The sequence below is a fragment of the Nycticebus coucang genome, chromosome 8, assembly GCF_027406575.1.
Source record: "Nycticebus coucang isolate mNycCou1 chromosome 8, mNycCou1.pri, whole genome shotgun sequence".
NCBI lineage: Eukaryota > Metazoa > Chordata > Mammalia > Primates > Lorisidae > Nycticebus > Nycticebus coucang.
The window spans coordinates 6,778,148-6,800,130 of record NC_069787.1 but is presented as its reverse complement, the minus strand read 5'-3'; the positions used below and the strand labels follow the sequence as shown (position 1 = coordinate 6,800,130).

The following is a 21,983-nucleotide window of genomic DNA, read 5'->3' as shown; positions in this document are numbered from 1 at the left end:
AACCCTTCTCCTTCCCCGACCCTTGGCCTTTTTTCTTGCTTGCCAATATAACTATAATTTTGTTCTTCAAGCTCCAGGTTAGATATTTGTTTTCCCAGATTCCTTAGCAGCTGAGGGTGGCTACGTGACCCAGTTTTGGCCAATGAGAAGTGAATGGAAGTCAGCTGAGGTTCTGGGGTTTGCCTCTCTTGGCAAAAGAAGGCATATGGTCAATGCTGTGTCTTGCTTCCTCTTCTTCCCTTGACAGCAAATGTGATGGCAGGTGCTACAGTGATCATCTTATGTCCGTGAGGAAAAACCAGTAACAATATAGATACATTGTTGACCTGCTGGGGCATTGCCAGAAGCTGCCTATTTTCTTTTTATCAAGAAAAATAAACCTCTTTTTTGTTGAAGCCTCTATAGTCAGGACTTCAGGCATTCATAGCTGAACACAATTCTGACTAATATACCTTCCCTCTCCTACATTCACATATTAATTAAGCACCCACTGTGTGCTAGCACAGGGGATATTGTGGTGAACAACTTGCAGGCCAGTCCACAAAGAATGTCAAGGTGGATGGGAGCCCAGGGGCCAAATCAGAACAGATTAGTCAAGGAAAGTTTCTGAAGGAGGGGCTGTTGGGGGTGAGTATGGAAGGGCCAGAGGGCACAAAGGCAAGGGGCTGTGGCCAACACAGCTGGCAGGAGCAGGTCCAGAGAGGAACGGGGAGGCCCAGAGGCCACTCCCACCCTGTCCCCTGGCTCCTCAGCTTCTCCTGAGGCTTAGTCAACTCTGCCTTTTCTTCCCCAGTGCAGGGCACAACTCCAGGGAGCACCACACCTAATCACCTTCAGTTCTCTCTGCCCAGGGCTCAGCAAAGACACACCTAGGGTTTGTCTCTTCCACTAGATCATGAGCCCAGCCCAAGTAAGGACTAAGGCTGATTCACTGCTGTGTTACTTTTACGCTAAATAGGGCTGGGCACAAAGCAAAAATGGTGGTGGTGGTGGTGATGATAACAAGCAGTAATAAGTACTTAATATGTAACAGGCAATGTTCTACCAGTTAGAACTGTATTAACTCATGTACTCCTCACCGCAACCCGATAAAGGCTCACTATGGTCATGCCCATTTTACAGGTCAGAACATTGAGGTGCAGAAATGCTAACAAACTTGCCTGGGACCACATATGGAGTAAGTGGTTGAGCGAGGATAGTTTCTCAGTCTATATTGGGAGACAAAAGTGATGCTGCCACCTCTTTCCAGGCCCCTGTCATTGGCACCAGGAAAGAGGCCACTAACAGCCAAGTCATTGGAGTATTATGCAAATAATGCTGACTCAGCTTATATTTAGCCCCTGGTGGAGCCCTGAGTAAGTGTCCTCATAGTCAGGGGAACTTCCTCGGGCAGTTCCTTAACACAATGGTCTGTCAGGAGGGAGAAATGGAGCTATGACAGGTAAGCCCTGACGGAGCCCTATCTCTTCTTTTGCCGCCCTCGTCCACACCTCCTCCAACCCATTTTTCTACTACAAGAAAGGGTAAATTGATATAAAAAAAAAATGTAAGAACCAAGGATCCGTCTGCAGGGCAACGCTTAATACACGGGCACAGAGTCCTTGTGGCAGAACATGGAGTGGCAGAGGGATTGCTGGGAGGAACTCCTCAAATCTCAAAGTCATGGCAAGTGACTTCCTTTGAGCCTAGATGGACTGTGGAGAACTGAGACGAAGAGAAGTAAAGAAAGAAGAAACAGGGAGAGGAAAAGAGGACGTGGCGTGTTAGCTGTGGTCTTGTTCAGATAGACAGAGTGACTCGTCCAAGGTGACTTGTCCAAGGGTCCACCCCCTCCCCCAACAGACAAGCCCCACTCCCCAGCCGCCCCTTGGTTAGAGGCTCTAGGCAGCTCTCTCAGCTAGCCCCACATTTAATCCTACAAGGAAATGGAACACCTGACTTTATAGCACTTTTCTCCAAAAAGGCCAGCCCTGCTTAGTCATTGGTGGTGCCAGGGCCTCTTGCTAAACTGGATTTCCCGTTTGGTTCAGCCCGGGTTTCCTGAGCTCCTGCTGTGGCAGGGCCTGAGCCCAAGGCAGCAGTGCTGTCAGGGCACAGGGCACGCTGAGCCACCGGCCTCACCGCACTTCCCCTTTCAGCCCACTTGACTCTCATAACAACCAGGAGGGAGGCAGAGTAGGGATTATTGCCCTATTTTACAGATGGGGAAACGGAGGCTCTGAAATGGAGAGAAACCTGCCCAAGGTGACCTGGCAGCTCAGTAGCAAGGCTGGCTCCAGAGCCTCATCTCTTGGTTCCAGGCCTGGTTTCCTAAATTTGGTGTCCCGCCTTGGAGGTGAGGAGGCAACTGGGTTGAATTTCCATAGGCAGCAAGTGGCAGAGTAGGATACAGAGTTTAGTAGGATGCGGGAAGGCAGCTGAAGGGGTAGGAGGTGGGGAGGCTGGGGAAGGTCGTCCAGGGCCTTGAATGCTGGGCTAAAGACTGCCAACTGCTCCCACAGGTGCACTGAGGGACGCAGGACGCTCAGCTAAACAACCCCAGGGTGGGACTTGAGGGTTGGAGGTGTTGGAGGTGTTGGAGAACCGGCAGCTGGGGACAAGGGAGTGGGAACAGGGCAGACAAAAGGGTGGACACTTGCTGGTTTTGCCCACCTGACAGTGAAGCGCCTGTCTTCTAGAGGTGACATGGGATTCTGCTTTGAGGAAGTCCAACCCTAATGCACAACATCTTGGGACTGGCTCTTAGTGTGCCAAGCCCTTCCTGGCTGAGGGCGTGGGTACAAGGCCAGGGGCAGAGTCACGGGGGTAGCATAGTCCTCTCAGTAATCTCCTCCAGTTTCCCAAGCCACCCCGAATGAGCATACATTAATTTCAAACAGATCCTTGTCAAGCAGGCACAGCTCTAAGATAAGGACTCCCCAGAATGACCACACCCCTCCCTGTGCCCTTTTACGTAGAAACGGTGGGTTGGTCACTGCCCTTCACCCAGATTAGAGCATCAGCAACTCCCCCTGGGAAACTGACTTGTGACCTGAGTGACCCAGAGCCCTGAAGACTGGCCTGGGTTTGCCCTGCGACAGAGCCTGCAGAGATATGCTCTCCATTCCTCGACTCTGTCCTCTGCTATGTCCAAGACCCCCCCATAACTCCCAAGAAAGCCCCTTCTTAGTAGCTGAGGGTGGGTGTTTTCTGTGACTTGTAGTCACAGCTAAGGCTTGGGAGTTATAATGCTGGGGCACGAGGGAAAGGAGAAGGGATAGGGAAACCCAAGAGGTCCCTGACCGAGCCTGGAGTTCAGACATAACACCTAGTTTGGGGGCCCTAGCGACTCTACCAAGTTTCACCCTGGGAGTTGAGACAAACGTTGGGGGGCAGCTCTGAGCTTCTGCAGAGCCTGGCAAGGCTGCATGCAGACCAGGGGCCACAGGCTTCATTCTCCACTCCAGCCTCTGGAGTGGGACTTGGCAGTCAAAAATCCTTCCTGGACCTGGTTCAGCTGCTCACTGAGTTTCTATCACTGTGGTAACAAATATATGCAAATTTAGTGGCTTAAAACAAATATGATATCTCATTGTTAGATAGTCCAGCATGGATCTCACTGACCCAAGATCAAGATGTCCACAGGGCTGCATTTTTTTCTAGAGGCTCTAGTAGAAAATCTGTTTCCTTGTCTTTTTTTTTTTTGAGACAGAGTCTCACTATGTCGCCCTCAGGAGAGTGCTGTGGTGTCACAGCTCACAGCAACCTCTAACTCTTGGGCTTAAGCGATTCTCTTGCCTCAGCCTCCCAAGCAGCTGGGACTACAGGAGCCAGCCACAACGCCTGGCTATTTTTTTGTTGTTGTTGCAGTTGTCATTGTGGTTTAGCTGGCCCAGACTGGAATCAAACCCACCAGCCTGGGTGTATGTGGCCGGCACCGTAACCACTGTACTATAGGCGCCAAGCCTCCTTGTCTTTTTTCTTTATTCTTTTTCCTTGCTTTTCTCAGCTTCTAGAGGCCATCCACATTCTCTGGCTGGTGGCTCCTTCTTCCATTCACAAAGCCAGCAGCTGAAAGGCTCAAATCGCATCGCTCTGACCTTTCACTGCCGCCTCTACTGTTAGGGATTCCCCCACACTGGGCCCACTCAGATCATCCAGGGTAATCTCCCATGTTGAGGTCAGCTGACTAGCAAACTTAATTCTATCTGCAGCTTTCATTCCTCTTTGCCATGTCCATAATATGTAAAATCACAGTTTCTAGGCAGCAGGATGTGGACATCTTTGGGGGCCATTATCCTGCTTACCACAATCTCTTACCCCAGTACCTGGCACAGCTGTGGCCTTGCAAATGCCAAACCGGTTCCCTCTCTGACTCCACTATACTCCTGTGCCCCCAAGCTTTGAAGGAAGGAAGAGGGTCCCAATTCCTTCCTCGCCATCAGCTAAATCCCAAGCCTGATTTCTCTGCCCCCACTGCCTCCCTCCCAAGAGACCCTGTAAGGGGAACAGGGGTTCAGAGCTGGACCTAACTGTGTTCTTATCACTGCCTGGCTCCTCTTAGCCTCAATTTTCCCATCTACAAAATGGGATATCAATGTCTATCCTCTAAAATATTGGGGGGATTAAGTAATACTGTGCTCATAACAAGCCCAGAATATTGGCACTTAGTAAAGGAGAGTTTCCCCTCTCCTTAGGCTTGCCCACTGTCTCCCAAATTTGGCTAAAGATCAGATTTCCTGGGCGGCACCTGTGGCTCAGTGGGTAGGGCGCCAGCCCCATATACCGAGGGTGGCAGGTTTGAACCCAGCCCCGGCCAAACTGTAACAAAAAATAGCCGGGCGTTGTGGCGGGCACCTGTAGTCCCAGCTGCTCGGGAGGCTGAGGCAAGAGAATCACCTAAGCCCAGGAGTTGAAGGTTGCTGTGAGCTGTGACGCCACAGCACTCTACCGAGGGTGATAAAGTGAGACTCTGTCTCTGAAAAAAAAAAAAAAATCAGATTTCCCCCAGAGCATTGTTGACAGTGCAGATTCCTAGGACTTTCTCCTTTGGAGGTACTTATTCAGGGGTCTGATCTGGCTCAACATCGAGAGCACAGCCGTTTCGGTGCCAGCCACATGCACCGAGGCTGGCGGGTTCAGAAACCAGCCTGAGCCCGCTAAACATCGATGACAACAATAACAAAAAAATAGCTTGGCATAGTGGCGGGTGCCTGTAGTCCCAGCTACTTGGGAGGCTGAGGCAAGAGAATCGCTTAAGCCCAAGAGTTTGGAGTTGCTGTGAGCTGTGAAGCCACAGGACTCTACTGAGGGCGACATAGTGAGACCCAGTCTCAATAAATAAATAAATAAAAATTCAGGGGTCTGATGTTAGGTATGAAGTTAGGTTTAAGGTATACCTCAGGAAAATCTGTATTGTTAACAAGGGCATCACACGCTGGGCAGAGGGTGGTCCACTCTGACCACTAGAACCTGTCATCTGAGTGTTACCATAGCCTTCCAATTGGAGGCCTGCCTCCAGCCTCCCTCTTCCAAATACTGCTGGATTGCCCTGGACCTCAATTTCCCTATCTGTAGAGGAAACTGGGCTGCATTTCCATACGGTTCTTCTAGCTCTGACATTCTAGATACTAGTAGTCGGCATTCAGTTAAAGCCTTCAAGTTTATTCTACTCAATCAATAAAGAACGGTGGAACTCAGGCTCTATGCGACCTGCAAGAGAGTCTAGAACAGCAGGTACCTAGAGTATTTGTTGGTGCAACTGTAGGCCCTTGCAATGCTCCAAGAAAAGAGACTTATGTGTTCAAATAAGTTTGGGCAACACTGCCTTCTACAGTGACCCTATTGGAGCTCCTAATTACACAATAGTGTCATAAAGGTTCCGAGAAGGCCTACAGGAGAGAAAGCTCTTTTGCTTTATTTAATCCAGTCCTTCCCCAAACTGCAAAAACAGTCCTTTTCTCCAGAATGCAGTTCAGAAATCAGGGTAGGAATCCTTTCAGCATAGTTTTGGAAAATGCCATCTCATTCAATCCCTGGCGTGGTGGGGTCAGTTTCTCTGTCCTAGAATTCAGGCCTAAGCAACCTAATCTCACTGCCCCCTTTGGACAACCTCCTGGGTCCAGAGTTCCTCCATCCCTCAACCAGGACAGATTGGGGAGGGGACTAAATCAAAAACAGACACTGGGAGCCCAGGCACATGGAACAGAAATGGTCTTTTCATCAGCTGCAGAATCCCAGGTTGTGAGCAGCATGTCGTGTTAGTTATTTCTCAGAGTCATCTTAAAGCAGGGCTGGCTAAAGGCTGGGGGAGGACACTGAATCCAGATGTGATGAGACTGAGGGTCTGGTCCTGGTCTCCCTTCAACCCTCCCTGTGCCCTTGGACATATCACTTTCCTCTTCTAGATCCTTTTTCTCATTCATAAAACAGGGAACAGGCCAGGTACCGTGGCTCATCCCTGTAATCCTAGCACTGTGGGAGGCCAAGGTGGGAGGGTCCCTTGAGCTCAGGAGTTTGAGACCAGCCTGAGCAAGACCCAGGTCCTGTCTCTACCAAAAATAGAAAAAATTAGTCTGGGGTTGTGGCAGGTGCCTATAGTCCCAGTTACTTGGGAGGCTGGGGCAAGAGGCTCTCTTAAACCCAAGTGTTTGAGGTTTCTGTGAGCTATGATGCCACGGCACTCTACCCAGGGAGACAGAGTGAGACTCTGTCTCAAAAAAAAAAAGCCACAATGTTGTACCAGGACATCAAAACTGAGGCCCAGAAATGGAAAAGGGACTACTTGCCCAAGGCCACGCAGGGAGGGGTTTGGATATGAACTTAGATCTAAGGGCAAAGTCTAAGCAGGAGAGAGAAGACCTGCAGAGGGCTTTGTTCCAAGTCAGTGCAGGCAGTTTGATGGTGGGGTAACAACTCACGTTGCCTGGCCAGCTGACCACACTAGGTGGAATGCCCCCGAATCTGGGGTGAACCCATGGCCACAACACACCAAAGTATGAAGCCAGGCCCTGGGGTTGCCCCTCAGGAGTTGAGGATGACACCTAGGCTAAACATGAAGATGGAAAGGGAAAAAACTCAAGTGTAATGCCCAAATCCAAAATAACAGCTGTGCAGAAAGAGAATGGGTGGGCCCAACTTGGATACTGTTAATACAGAAAGGTCTAGGATTTTAAAAAGACAATCTAGAAGGTAAGAACATGTTAGCACAAGCATCTAGCTTGTTGCCTAGCACATAATAGGTGGGCAACCAATCTTTGTTAAAGTGGTGATATGGGCCAACAAGGTAACATGGCTATAGGGCAAAATTAACACAGCCTTAAGTCATATTAACAGAAGCACAGAGTCTGCGGTGAAGAAGGTGATCTGCAACCCACCTTAATTCTCCATCCTGGGTTCACTCTAGATCCAGCACAGAATAGGATCCGGACAGGCCAACAGAATCCAGAGGATATGGGAGATGCAGAAACCATACTGAAAAGAAGTGGCTGGAGGAGCAGGGCTCTCAGCTTAGAAATGACCGCCACATGGAGGGACCTGATCATCATCCCCAAGTCACTTCATGGCTACTCCAGGACAGAGGCCCAGGTAAGCGGTGAGCCCAGAAGGAGAGGTCAGTACCTTGTGGGAGTCACCAGGGTAATTGCCAGCTCAATATATAAAACAACTTTCTAAAAATGACACCTGCTTTGGGGTGGTACCGAGCACCTTGTCATGGGAGAGGCCAGCTGGGGAGCACGTGGCAGAGGATGACTCAGATCCGATTAGTCTCTCAAGCAATAAGCTCCAACGTGAAGGAGGAATATACTAGTTCATCTGTTTCTACTTAATTTTTTACTAAAAATAGTTAATAGCATGTAGTCTAGCCCTGATGAGCACCTCAGCCCCTGTCGGACACTGCACACCACGCCCACTGAGTGGGGAGCCCCACAGCGCAGACATGTCTGCAGCGGCCGCGTTTCCCTTCTCTACATTCAGACTGTTACCGAGCCAGTTAAATGAATCAGCCCCCTTGGTGTGGACAAGCGGCCTCAAAGCATCCCTGCAAACAAACCACGGATGGAGATAAGTCTAATCGTGAAAGGACAAACAAGCAACAGGAAAAGTGCAGACAGACTCCCCTGTCCCTGCTCAGCTGCGTTACCACGCTGGGAACAACGGCACTGAGCCTCACTCACAAAACAATCGCTTACTGAAATAAGGACAAGAAGCCATTTAAAAGGTAGATTTCCGGCTTGAAGCTGGTAGCACAGTGGTTACGGTGCAGCCACATACACTGAGGGTGGCGAGTTCGAACCCGGCCCAGGCCAACTAAACAACTGCAACAAAAAGATAGACAGGCATTGAGGCAGGTGCTGAGGGTGACATAATGAGACTCTGTCTCAAAAAATAAATAGATAAATAAAAGGTGGCTTCCCATCCACTATCATTGGTGATGAAATTCACTTCAAGCATATGTTGGCCCTTGTGACATTAGGCAATAACCCCTGTACTTGTGCATAATTTATCTATCTCTAGGTATGTATATGTTGGGCATCCCCAAAGTATTTTTCTTTTTTTTTTTTTTGTAGAGACAGAGTCTCATCTTACCGCCTTCAGTAGAGTGCCATGATGTACACAGGACTCACAGCAACCTCTAGCTCTTGGGCTTCTGCGATTCTCCTGCCTCAGCCTCCCAAGCAGCTGGGATTACAGGCGCCTGCCACAACGCCTGGCTATTTTTGGTTGCAGTTCAGCTGGGGCTGGGTTTGAACCCGCCACCCTCGGTATATGGGGCCGGCGCCTTACTCACTGAGCCACAGGCACCACCCAAAGTGTTTTTCTTGAGAAGTCTGACAACCACTGCTCTAGGTCTTCAGGCCTAGTTAGTCACCAGGGGATATTAGTCCTGGTTTGGGTTGTGGTTCTAATCAGAATTTGTTTCCCATTTAGGAACAAAGAAAACCAGGGTGGGAGTATGCCCTCCACAAAACTTTTTTGAGGCGCCAGTGATACGTCTGAAGATTAATGAGCAGAAACCAAACACTCTTTAAAGGCTTCCCTTGGGGCTTGGCGCCTGTGGCTCAAGCGGCTAAGGTGCCAGCCACATACACCTGAGTTGGCGGGTTCGAATCCAACCCTGGCCTGCCAAACAACAATGATGGCTGCAACCAAAAAAAATAGCTGAGCATTGTGGCAGGCGCCTGTAGTCCCAGCTACTTGGGAAGCGGAGCCAGGAGAATCACTTGAGCCCTGGAGTTGGAGGTTGTTGTGAGCTGTGATGCCACGGCACTCTACCCAGGGCAACAGCTTGAGGCTCTGTCTAAAAAAAAAAAAAAAGCGGCTTTCCTTGGTTCTGATCGCCCCAGCTTGGGGGTGCCCAGCCACAGAGCCAGTCACATAGCTTCTCTCATATCCTCAACTCTCAGTCTGTCTCCTGTCTCCCTTTTCTATCTTTCTCTCTTTTTCCTTGCCTCTCTCTCACATACTTCCCCCTACACACACACACATACTTGACAACAACCAAAACCAGAAAGGAGTCCAATGCAAGAACTTGTCTGTTCTTGAACATCAGACCTAGATTTTTTTTTTTCAGACAGAGTCTCATGCTGTTGCCTGGGTAGAGTGCTGCGGCATCATAGCTCACAGCATTCTCAAACTCAAACCCAAGCGATCCTTGGCCTCAGCCTCTTGAGTAGCTGGGACTACAGGTGTCCACCGCAATTCCCAGCTATAGTAGAAATGGGGTCTGGCTGTAGCTCAGGCTTGTCTCTAACTCCTGAGCTCAGGCTATCCACCCAAAGGATCCATCCAGGTCCATCCCAGACCTAGATTTAGCTCAGGAGTTTGAGACCAGCCGGAGCAAGAACGAGACCCCCATCTAAAAATAGAAAAACTGGCCGGGTGTTGTGGTGGGAGCCTATAGTCTCAGCTACTCGGGAGGCTGAGGCAGGAGGATCACCTGAACCCATTTGCTGTGAGCGAGGCTGACATCATGGCACTGTAACCTGGGCAACAGAGTGAGACTTTGTCTCAAAAAAATAATAAATAAAAATAAAATAAATGTTCAAAGGGTTTGAATAGACATTTGTCTAAAAAAGATGTAGAAATAGTCACTAGCCCATGGAAAGATGCCCCATGTCATTAAGTGTTAGGGAAAAGCAAATCAAAACCTGTGAGATACCACTTCACACTCGCATGACTGAGATGAGATGTACTTATGTTAAATAACGAGTGTCACTGAGGGTGTAGAGCAATTGAAGCCCTTGTAACACTGCTGGTTGGGCGGCGCCTGTGGCTCAAGGAGTAGGGCTCCGGTCCCATATGCCGGAGATGGTGGGTTCAAACCTAGCCCCGGGCAAAAAAAAAAAAAAAACACTGCTGGTTAACAGTGTAAAATGGCAGTCACCTTGGAAAACAGTTTGGCAGTTCCTCAAAATATTAAACATAAAGTTACCATATGACCCAGCAATTCCAGTCCTCGGTGTATACCCAAGAGAACTAAAAACCTATATCCACACAGGGACTTGCACATGAATGTTTATAACAGCATGACTCATAATAGGTAAAAAGTGGAAATAGCCCAAATGTCCATTAACTGGTGAATGGATACTTGAAATGCGATATAATCATACAATTCAGTATTATCCAGCCATGAAGAGGAATGAAGTACCAATATGTTCATGCTACAGCCTGGGTGAGCCTTGACGACATACGCTAAGTGAAAGAAACCAGTCAGAAAGGCCCACGTGCTGTCCAATTCCATTCATATGAAATATCCAGAACAGCCAAATCCATAGAGACAAAGTAGATACGGTGAGAAGGGGGAACGGGGAGAGATTGCTAAGAAAGAGTATAAGGTTCATCTTGGGGATCACAAAAATATTCTCAATTAGATAGTGATGACGGTCTCGCAACTCAGTGAATATACCAAAAACCTTAAGCTGTACACTTTACAAGATTGGATTTTATGTTATGTGAATCATATCTAGATAAAGCTGTTATTTTTTTTTAAAAATGTGGATTTCACACCCAGGGTTGTTGTGAAAGTGAAATAAGGTGGAGCCAGGGCAGGGCCAGTGGCCATGTGCATTTTCTCTCTCTCTCTCTGATTTCCAAACCCAGGTAGCCTAGTGCTCTGGGGCTCTGCTGGCCTGAGGTCACGCCCATCACGCCCCCTAACATGTACTCCCGACTGCCCAATTAGGGCGCTGCACACTTCTGGGAAGTTTCTAAACAAAACAGAAGAAAATAACAAGCGCACGACCTTTCTCATCTCCTTTAAAAGAAAATAGATTGGCTTGAGACCTGAAAGCTGAAGTACTCTGAGCAGAGGTGGCTCCGGGAGGAGGATGACAATGACAGCCCTCCAGGTAGGGGTGGCCCTGGGATGGGGGTCAGGGGCTCTGAGGGGTCACACCCCTGGGCCCCTCCCCACCATGCAACTCTCTGTTCAGCACCTTCCCCCCAGGGGTGCCCACTGGCCTGGAGGGGACAACTGGCCTCTTCTTCCTCTTAAGTCTACCAGACCTGGCTCAGGCCAGGATGGCTCCCTGCAGTGGGGAAGAAGGGTGGGTAGCTGCCTTCACTGGCTGAGAGTGTGGAGTCTGATACCTCTGGAGAACACCCTAACCCTCCTAAGCTGTTAGGCTCCCAAACAGCTGTGTAAGTGGAGCCTTCAGAGATCTAGTCAAACCCTTTGTTTCACAAATGGGTAAACTGAGGCTCACAGAAGTCAAGGGTTTTTTCTGGAGGTCCTGCAGCAAGTTGGTGAAAAAATAAGGAGCTGGTCCCTCACTATGGCCAGGTGTAGGCTGGTAAAGACCTCAAAACAACCTGGGAGGGGAATATTTGTCATGGTCCCCAATTTTTCCTGAGATAGAGACTGAGGTTCTCATCCAGCTGAGAAGGTGCAGAGTCAGGATTCAAACCCAGGTCCACAAGGAATCACACAGTGTCCAGCCTACCGAGGACCCTGTCTCCCCTGATTCCCTTCAAACTCCCCACCCCACAGCTCACCCAGCCTCAGCTCCCGTTACCTGTGGCTGTGGTCCCTCAGCTTGTCCGGTGAGCAAGGTGAGCTGTGCGCCGACTGTAGGGATGCCAGGCTGGGCAGGGGAAGCAGAGGCCAGGCTGCACCCGTGACGGTGAGGGGGGCGGGGCGGCCGTGACGTTGCCCTGGGCCCCATTAGCTCACCAGGGTGGCATTCCTTCCGGCAGGGGCTAGCGGCCCCAGGCCTTCCTGTCTGACCTCTCTCTTCCCCACAGCACTCCTGGAGGGGCAGGTCCGGGTAGCTCCTTGGGAATCCAGGAGGCAGTGATGTGGGGGGCCCTGTGCCACCCTGGGCGGTGCTGAGCTCTGAGAGGAGCAGGGGGCGTGTCCCAGGTGTTCCCTCCACCCTCATTGGTGAGGCTGACTCAGGCCCCAGCCATGTGTCCCAACCCGCCCTGTGGGTCCCGGTGGGGAAGGATGACACGGTCAAGGCTGCTGGGAGGCTGAGGTTGGGCAGGGTGCAGGAGAGGAAACTGGGGCCTGGGGCCTGCCCGTGTCCTCTTCTAGGGAGGAAAGAGGGTTAAAGGCAGAGGCACTGCTGGAGAACACCAACTTGCCTCGTGCTGGTGGGAAAACACAGGTCCAGAGGGGCCCAGAGGAGCGAGAGGGGTGAGAGGGGCAGGACGGACCTGACCCAGCTGAGGCCAGAACGTAACCCCAGCTCAGCCTCCACCTTTCACTCACTTATTGAACTGCAGCAGGACAGGGCACAAGCCCTAGCGCTGCCCCGGGAGCCCTCAGCCTGCAGGGAAGAGAGGAAAACCCGGGGAGCTGTGGGCTTCCAGGAGGGCTTCTCAGAAGAAGGGCCACTTATATCCTAAGCTCCAAATCCTGGGAGACATCCCTGACTCTGCTTTCTCATACTCGTTATCTGACCCCTCAGGAAAAACCCGTTGGCCCCATCTTCAGAAGATCCTGAATCTAGGCCTTTCTCTTCACTTCCACTATTATCACTGGTCTCTCTGCTCCTGCCTTCACCCCCGACAGTTCTCATCACAGCAACCAGAGGGATCCTGTTCAACCCCAAATCTGTGCATGCCCCTGCCCTGCTCAGCACCCTCCCATGTTCCCTCCGCACTCAGAATAAAGCACAAGTTCTTACAAGGTCCTGCACCATCTGCCCACACCTCTTGTCCTCCCTGGCCTTGGTTCCTATGAGCTCCTCTCTCACCCTGCTCCAGCCACACAGGACTCAGGGCCTTTGCACTGGCTATTCCCTTTGCCTAGAATGTTCTCCCCCTAGAAAGCCACCTGGCTCCCTCCCTTACTTCTTCGGGTCTCTACTTGAAGGTCTCCTTCTCCAAAGGGCCTCCCCTGAGCACGAGGTATAAAGCAGTAACCTAGCATCAGCCACCCCTCTCACTCTTCCTTGTCCACCTTCTTCTTTTTCTGAGACGGAGTCTCAGTCTGTTGCCCAGGCTAAAGTGATGTGTGGCATCAGCCTGGCTCACAGCCATGTCAAATTCCACTCCGGGGTTCAAGTGATCCTCCTACCTCAGCCTCCCAAGCAGCTGAGACTTCAGGTGCCTGCCAACATACCTGGCTAATTCTATTTTTAGTAGAGATGGGGTCTCCCTCTTGCTCAGGCTGGTCTTAAATTCCAGAGCTCAAGCAATCCTCCCACCTCAGCCTCCCCAAGCATTAGGACTATGCGCATGAGCCACCGCGCCCAGCCATATATATTTTCTTGTTACACATATTTCCTCATTAGGTATTTGTTTGCACCAGGATCCAAGACAGCATCTAACACCTACTAGGTGCTCAATAGATTTGGTTGAATGAATGAGTGACCTGAAAGCCTAGCCCAAGAAACATTCCACGGGCATTCCAGGTGGAGGGAGCCATGTGTGCAAGGGCTTAGCATCGAGGCACTACTGTGCTCAGGATCTCCAGATAATTCAGGGTTGGGGAGGGAAGTGAGACAGGGCCTCAGAGGCAGGACCAAGGGGCCAGAGAGTACTCCAAGAGCAATAGGGAGCCACTCAAGAAGGACATAGTCAAATCTACATCTTGATTGCGGATTGATGGGGAAACTGAGGTATAAGTATGCAGGTGAGCATGAGCCATGGCAGGGGAGACAGGGGCAGGGTCTTGGGAAGGTATGAGCCGCTCACCGTCTGAAACAGTAGCCATCAGCCATACACAGCCCTTGATATGTGGCTGGTCAGGATTGAGATGTGCTGTCAGTGTAAAATATGCACTGATGTAAACAACTTGGTGATATAATGGAAAAAATATGCACACACACAACAGCTCATTAATAATTTTTTATTGACTGTCTGTTAAAATGATAATATTATGGATGTATTGGGTTGGATAAAATATATTATTAAAATGCGTTTCTCCTGCTTCATTTTACTGTTTTTAATTCAGCTACTAGAAAATTTTAAATTTAAATTTTATTTATTTATTTATTTGAGATAAAATCTCACTCTTTCGCTATGGGGATCAGTGCTGTGGCGTCACAGCTCACAGCAACCTCAAACTCCTGGGCTCAGGTGATTCTCTTGCCTCGGCCTCCTGAGTACCTGGGATGACAGGTGCCCACCACAACACCCAGCTATTTTTTAGAGATGGGGTCTCATTCTTGCTCAGGCTGGTTTTGAACTCCTGAGTGCAACCAATCCACCTGCCTCTGTAAGATTACAGGGGTGAGCCCTGTTTACATTGTAGTCTCCTCTCTCCTGCAGTTACTCTTTTGTGATGAGACCGTGAAGTTCAGAGACCACAGGTGAAAGCCGGAAGAGTTGGCATTCAGCCAGCTCCAGCATCATACCCTCAAAGAAAGACACAAAATAAGTTCACAGAACAGGCAATGAGTTCTCTGCCCCTGGAGGTATGTAAGAAGACGAAAACTCAGCCCTGCCATAAAGTAGGGGAAAGGAGGTTGAACTAGTTATTCTCAACATGTGGTCCCTGGACAGATGCCTTGGCATCACCTGGAAACCTTTTAGAAACACACATTCTCAGGCCCCATTTCAGACCTACTGAATCACAAACTCTGGAAGTGAGACCCATACTCTATATTTTGACAAGGCCCCTCCCAGGATGTTCTGATGACCACTTGTTTGAGAATCACTGGATTAGATAATGCTTCCCATCATTTAAAGATTGAAATGTCTGGCATATACATCAAGAAACTCTTCACTACCAAAAAAACTATTCACTATCTTCTGTTTGCCATATAGTCCCAGGTTACAGTGCTTCCCTCTCTGAGCCTTAGTGTCCCTCTCTGCACCTCCTCCATCACCTGATTGTGTGTGTACCTCGCACAGGATAGACACAAACCTCAAGGCATTTCCGACCTGCTCACTGTGGGCAGATTGCCAAGTTCATGACAGAGCTGCCAGGAGTGAAAGAAAGGCCCTAGCTCAGCTCCATTCTGAGGTGACCCCTTTGCCCTTTATGTGTGGGGGATGATTCATGGGACAACCTCCCACTGTCCTGTGGGCACAGCTGACAGCCCCGGGGAGCCAGCTCAGCAGCTGAGAATATTATCCAGCTTCCCCACATTCCAGACCTGCCAGCCGGGCCTGCCTGACTCAGCAGGCACGTGTGCTCTGGATACAACAGTTAGACAGCCCAGCCTCAGTCTCCCCATCCATAAAAATGGGAGACAGCAGCCTTATAAAGTGCTTGAGGCAGTGGCTGACACACATCTGTCCTTGCTATGCCTTGGTGCTCAAGTGATGAAGCTACAGGCTCCTGCAGGCTGACCAAAACTCCTAGTGACTTCCTGGCTCTAAGAATTATGCCCTGAAGAAGGAAAAGAATGTTCACTGACTATGAGCACCCAGGGCCCTGGTCCTTTATATGAGTTTTTATTTAGTCACCAGAAGGATGTCTGTGAGCTCAGGGCTTATTTTAATCATCATAAAGCATCTATTAAATGAACTCTCTAAATCAGAGAATAGTATGCCCATTTCACAGATGAGAGAAAAATGAGGTTCAGAAAGGTGAAATGATTCATTCAAAGTCACACGGCTGGGTATTTGAGTCAGAATTTGCATTTAGGTCTCCTTGACTTGAAAATTAGAACTGTTTCTATTCCTCCATAGAAACTCCAAGCAAATCCATAGGTTTAGAAGATCCTGCATGTGCATTTAAATCCATGTTTGAGGGTGGGCGTGGTGGCTCAAGTCTATAATCCCAGCACTCTGGGAGGCTGAGGCAGGTGGATTGCTTGAGGTCAGGAGTTTGAGACCAGCCTGAGCAAGAATGAGACCTGTCTTCACTAAAAAAAAAGAAAAACTAGCTGGGCTTGGTTGCACACGCATGTAGTCTCAACTACTCAAAAGACTGAGGCAAGAGGATCGCTTGAGCCCAGGAGTTTGAGGTTGTTGGGAGCTATGCTGATGCCAGAGCACTCTAGCCGGGGGCAACAGGGTGAGACTCTGTCTCAAAACAAAATCCAAATTTGAAGCATTAAAATCTGATGTATGTTGGAATCTTTGCAACTCCATGTTCTTTGAAATAGTGCTATGGCCGATGGTATTTGAAATGGAGTTTAAAATACTCCTAGATCTAGATTAAGCCTGACTCCTTCTGGGCCTCCAGGCCTCAAATGTTGCATGTGTAAATTGTGCATAATGAAGGCCTGCCATGGCTGAAGGTAGAAAGTTGGAACTTTGCTCCTGAAAACCCTCCTAAATCTCAGATGCCAGGGTCCCTGTGCCTGCCCTTTTTTTTTTTTAAACCAGATCAGTGAATTTTACCAATGTCAAAACCCTGGTAGTAATAGTGTACTATAGTTTCAAAAGACATTGGGAAAAACTAGATGAAGGATAGATTGAGTTCTCTGTATTATTATCATTTTTTTTTTTATACAAGAGTCTCACTATGTTGCCCTGAGTAGAGTGCTGTGGCATCACAGCTCATAGCAACCTCAAACTCTTGGGCTTAAGCAATTCTTTTGCCTCAGCTTCCCAAGTAGCTGGGACTATAGGCTCCCACCATAATGCCAAACTATTTTTTGTTGTTGCAGTTGTTGTTTAGCAGGCCTGGGCCAGGTTCGAACCCGCCACCCTCGGTGCATGTGTCTGGCACTGTAACCACTGTGCTATGGGTGCTGAGCCTATTTTTTATTTCATATTAATTGAGGGTACAAATCATTAGGTTACATTGTTTGCATTTCTAAGGTACAGTTCAGCTTGTAGTTGAACCCTTACATTTTGCCTATTAGGTGAGAGCTTACCTGTGCCTACTTTAAAAGCCAAGGGCTAGAGTCAAATTTTATTTTATTTTATTTTATTTGAGACAGAGTCTCAGTATGTCACCCTCAGTAGAGTGCTGCGGCATCACAGCTCACAGCAACCTCTAACTCTTGAGCTCAAGTGATTCTCTTGCCTCAGCCTCCCAAGAAGCTGGGACTACAGGAGCCCACCACAACGCCCGGCTATTTTTTGGTTGTTGTTGCAATTGTCATTGTTGTTTAGCAGGCCCAGGCCAGTTCAAACTCACCTGCCTTGGTGTATGTGGCTGGCACCCTAACCACTGAGTTATGGGTGCTGAGCCTAAAGTCAAATTTCAAAAAACTTAGAGTGAATGAGAAAAGTCAATCCTAGCTCATTCTGAAAAGTGCAGAATGAAGAATTTTAAACAGAAAAGTCCTTTTGACAAATAAAATGTAAGATGTCCTGTCAGATCAAAGTGGATTTTTTTTTTCTTGGTTGAAGTAGGGTCCCTGGGCTGTTGTTAGGGATACTGGCTCAGCATCACCTTGGTCTTGCAGGCAGCCCCTGGGGTGCTGACCAAGAACCAGTCAGTCCGACAACCACTGGAGGACAGCAGTGCAAACCGTGCCTGGAAATCTGTGTATGGGGAGACAAATAGGTCCAGAAATTGGTCTCTTTGGCTTCTAGAAGCAAATGCTTCTCTGTTTGAGCACATAAAAAAAAATTAAATTGTTTGCTTTGAGATAATTCTTTATTAGAGACAATAACATTAAGTTTTAACAATAATCCCACATGCCCTTTCCCTAGCTTCCCCCAATGGTAACATCTTGAAAAACGGTAATACAATTTCACAACCAGGATATTAACATCGACACTGTCAAAATACAGAATATTTCCACTATCCGAGGGTCCCTCGCGTTGCCTTTTTATAGATGGTCACTTTCCTTCCCACCTCCCCCATTCCTAGTCCCTAACCACGAATCTGTTCTCCATTTCTGTAATTTTGTCATTTCAAGAATGTTAGCATACTTGAGTCACCCAGCAAGCAGCCTTCGGGGATTGATTTCTTTCGCGCAGCATAATTCTCTGTAGACTCACCCTGGTGTTGCATGTCTCAGTAGCTTGTTCCTTTGTATTGCAGAGTGGCACTCTACAGTGTGAATGCCATTCACCTATTGAAGGACATCTGGTTGTCTCCAGTTTGGAGCTATTATGAATAAAGCTTATATAAACATTCATACACAGGTCTTCGCATGAACACAGATTTACATTTCTCTGGGATAAATGCTCAGAAGTGCAATTACTGAGTCATATGGAAGCTGCATGTTTAGTATTTTAAGGAACTGCCATACTCTGTTTTTCCAGAGTGGTTGTACCATTTTCCATTCCTACCAGCAATGTGTGAGTGATCTAGTTTCTTTGCATCCTCACTGGCATTTGGTGTTGTCACTGTTTTTCTTTTTGTAGAGACAGAGTCTCACTTTATCACCCTCGGTAGAGTGCCATGGTGTCACAGCTCACAGCAACCTCCAATGCCTGGGCTTAAGCGATTCTCTTGCCTCAGCCTCCCGAGTAGCTGGGAATATAGGAGCCCTCCACAACGCCCGGCTATTTTGTTGTTGTTGTTGTTGTTGCAGTTTGGCCGGGGCTGGGTTTGAAACCGCTACCCTCAGTATATGGGGCTGGTGTCCTACCCACTGAGCCACAGGCACCGCCCACTGTTTTGTGTTTTAATCATTCCGACTGGTCGATCTCACTGTGCATTTCCATAATGGCTAATGATGGTGGACATTTTCTCGTGTGCTTAGTTACCATCTATCTATATATATATATATCTTCTTTAGCAAAATGTCTGCTCATGTCTTTTGCCCATTTCCTTATTGAAAGGTTTGTATTTCTGCTGGTGAATGCCACATGTTCTTTATACGTGCTAAATAATATACAAAGAACCCTTTGTCCGCTATGTGGTTTGCAAATATTTTCTCCCAGTCCATGGGCCACCCTTTAAAAGTGCTGACCAGTCAATCTCTTGTCTAATTCATAGGACCCTGCAAGACCAGCTGAACAGGCATTCTTGAGCCCATTTCACGGATGAGGAAACCCAGGTCCAGAGGTTACAGGGACTTTGCTGACCCTGGGTGATCATGCTTTGGGGAAGGAGAGAACCTCCCTGTCCCTCCCTGTCATCTCAGAGGGATGCTCACCACAGAGTTAGCAGCCACTGCCTTAGTTGAGCTTGCTGAAGTCAGATGAAGGAGAAGGATATTTGTTCCTAGAGAAGGACCAGTCTCCCCAAACAGTAAATCATATCCAGAAAATAGAAATTTTTCTCCAGGTGAGGAAAGAGTTTGGCCCTGCAGCAGCTACTGCACAGTGAGCTCCACGGAACACCCTGAGGCCCAGGGAGGTTACATAATTGCTCAGGGTCACACAGTGTCTAAGTGGTAAGATTTGGGGATTCAGTTACCAAACTCCTTGCAGCAAAATAGAGAAGTTGGATGCATTCAATGGGGCCCAGAGAAATAAATATCGGCTCTCCAAAAAAGAGGGTGAAAAGACTCTTGTTGGAAAAGAGCAATGGGGACAACCATGGGCATGTCCTCCTTTGTGGGAGACCATGGTATCATTACAAGAGAGGAGAGGAGGCAGATTGGGGGCTCTGGTGCACTTCCCTATGGCTGAGTATGGGTGCTGAGGTCTGTAGGGTTTGCTTTACCTGCAGGTCAGAGAACTTGGGTGAAGAGAAATGAAGCAATATCCCTAATCAGATGAGTGTTTATGCAAGCCCTGGGTCCCTACAGGAATGGCCAAATGGAAACGCCCTCCACTCACAGGGCAAAAGAAGCACAGGCAAGATGCCTCGCAACTCTGCTGCTCTGAGCAGGGGCACCGGAAGGTGGTCTCCAAGGGGACAGGAAAACGAGGGCTGTCCCCCACCCAGAACTGCTTGACTCAGGTAAGATGTTAAGAGGGTCAAAAGCCAGGTTTCATCTGAGGGTCTGCTGTGAGTTGCATTGAGTCCAGAGCAGAGCCAGAGTGTTTAAAAAGGGCTATGATGCAGCTCCTGACTCTTACAGTTGGCCCCGGGAATAAAACTTGTGGAAGTGTCACAGTTACAGATTCAAAGCAAATGGAACACTAAGGATCATCATTGTCATTGAGCTTGAGACCACCGGGAACTACCTGTAGTTAAACAAGCTAAAGGACATCTGCCTTTCTGGAGCTGGAGGTGAGCACTGGGGGAAGGATAATAAAACCAGGCTGGAGGAGTTGGCTGTGAAAAGCACTTTGAGTTTGCCCCACAGGAGCAGGTGACCCCAAGTCAGCCCTTGTTCAGGAGATAATCCCAGCTGGTACAGGATCAGGGGCCAATAACACTGAAGCATAAAGTAAAAAAAAGAAAAGATTCCATTTCAACCTGTCTGGATCCTCTGATTCAGTATTACATGGTGGTTATGACTCTGGGTTTGAATGCTATCTCTGTGATTTACTAGCTGTGTGACCTCAGGAAGTTACTTAACCTCTCTGAGTCTCAGTTTCCTCATCCATAAAATGGGGATAACAATTATTAGGTTGCTGTGAATATTAACTTAGTTCACTTAAAGTGCTTATAATAGTCTAAGCTGGCTCGGCGCCTGTAGCACAGTGGTTCTGGCACCAGCTATATACACTAAGGATGGTGGGTTCAAACCCCACCCAGGCCAACTAAGCAACAATGACAACTGCAACCAAAAAATAATAATGATAATAATAGCCAGGCATTGTGGTAGGCGCCTGTGGTGCCAGCTACCTGGGAGTCTGAGGCAAGAGAATCACTCGGGCCGAAGAGTTTGAGGTTGCTGTGATCTGTGTCATCACGGCACTCTACCGAGGGTGACATAGTGGGACTCTGTCTCAAAACAACAATAACAACAAATGGCTAAGCGTTTTGTCAGGTACCTGTAGTCCCAGCTGCTCGGGAGGGTGAGGCAGAAGAGTTGCTTGAGCCCAGGAGAACGCTCTGTCTCCAAAAAAAAAAAAAAAAGTCAAGGGCGGCGCCTGGGGCTCAAAGAAGTAGGGCACCGGCCCCATATGCCAGAGGTGGCAGGTTCTAACCCAGCTCCGGCCAAAAACTGCAAAAAAAAAAAAAAAAAAAAACAGTCTAAGCTGTTGTTACATGTAGGAGAAAATCTCAGTGTGGTGCTATTGCCTTTAACACATGCTGCCCACTTGTTCACCCCTCTGTTTTAATAAAGTGAATGTAGTCCCAGAGCTCAAAATTTCTACCAGGCAGTGGTATCTCACTAGAATGTAGTAACCTTGCTCTGCTTCCCTTATAATTTGTTTTATTATTCATGTTTTGATTTTGGTTTGGTTTTTTTAAATCCAAGGCTCACTCTATTGCCCTGGGTAGAGTGCCATGGCATTACCACAGCTCAAACCCCTGGGCTCGAGCAATGGTCCTGTCTTACCCTCTTGAGTACCTGGGACTACAAGCAAATGCCCCCGTGCTTGGCTAGTTTTTTTTCTGTTTTTAGTAGAGACAGAGTCTCACTCTTGTGTAGACTGGTCTTGAACTCCTGAGCTCGAGCAATCCATGCCCCTTGGTCTCCCAGAGTGCTGGGATTACAGGTGTGAGCCGCCTCACCCCACCCAGACAGTTTTTGTTTTTTTTTTTAACAGCTATTTTCAATTCATTCATTCATTTATATATTTATTTATTTTTATTTATCTATTTTTTTGGGGGGGACAGAGTCTCATGTCACCCTGGGTAGAGTGCAGTGGCATCACAGCTCACAGCTACCTCAAACTCTTAGGCT

At 48.4% G+C, this 21,983-nt stretch overlaps 1 protein-coding gene and 1 pseudogene across 1 annotated transcript in view; one reads left to right on the top strand and one right to left on the bottom strand.

The window, feature by feature from the left end:
- The window catches only part of TMEM40 (transmembrane protein 40), a 42,341-nt gene extending 30,206 nt beyond the window's left edge, over positions 1-12,135 (bottom strand). The window contains exon 1 of the mRNA XM_053600094.1: positions 11,997-12,135. The gene's annotated coding sequence lies outside the window, so the exon portion shown is untranslated. The remainder of the gene's footprint in view (positions 1-11,996) is intronic.
- Positions 1-21,983, top strand: part of LOC128592437 (histone-lysine N-methyltransferase SETDB1-like) — a 46,689-nt pseudogene that overhangs the window by 2,831 nt on the left and 21,875 nt on the right.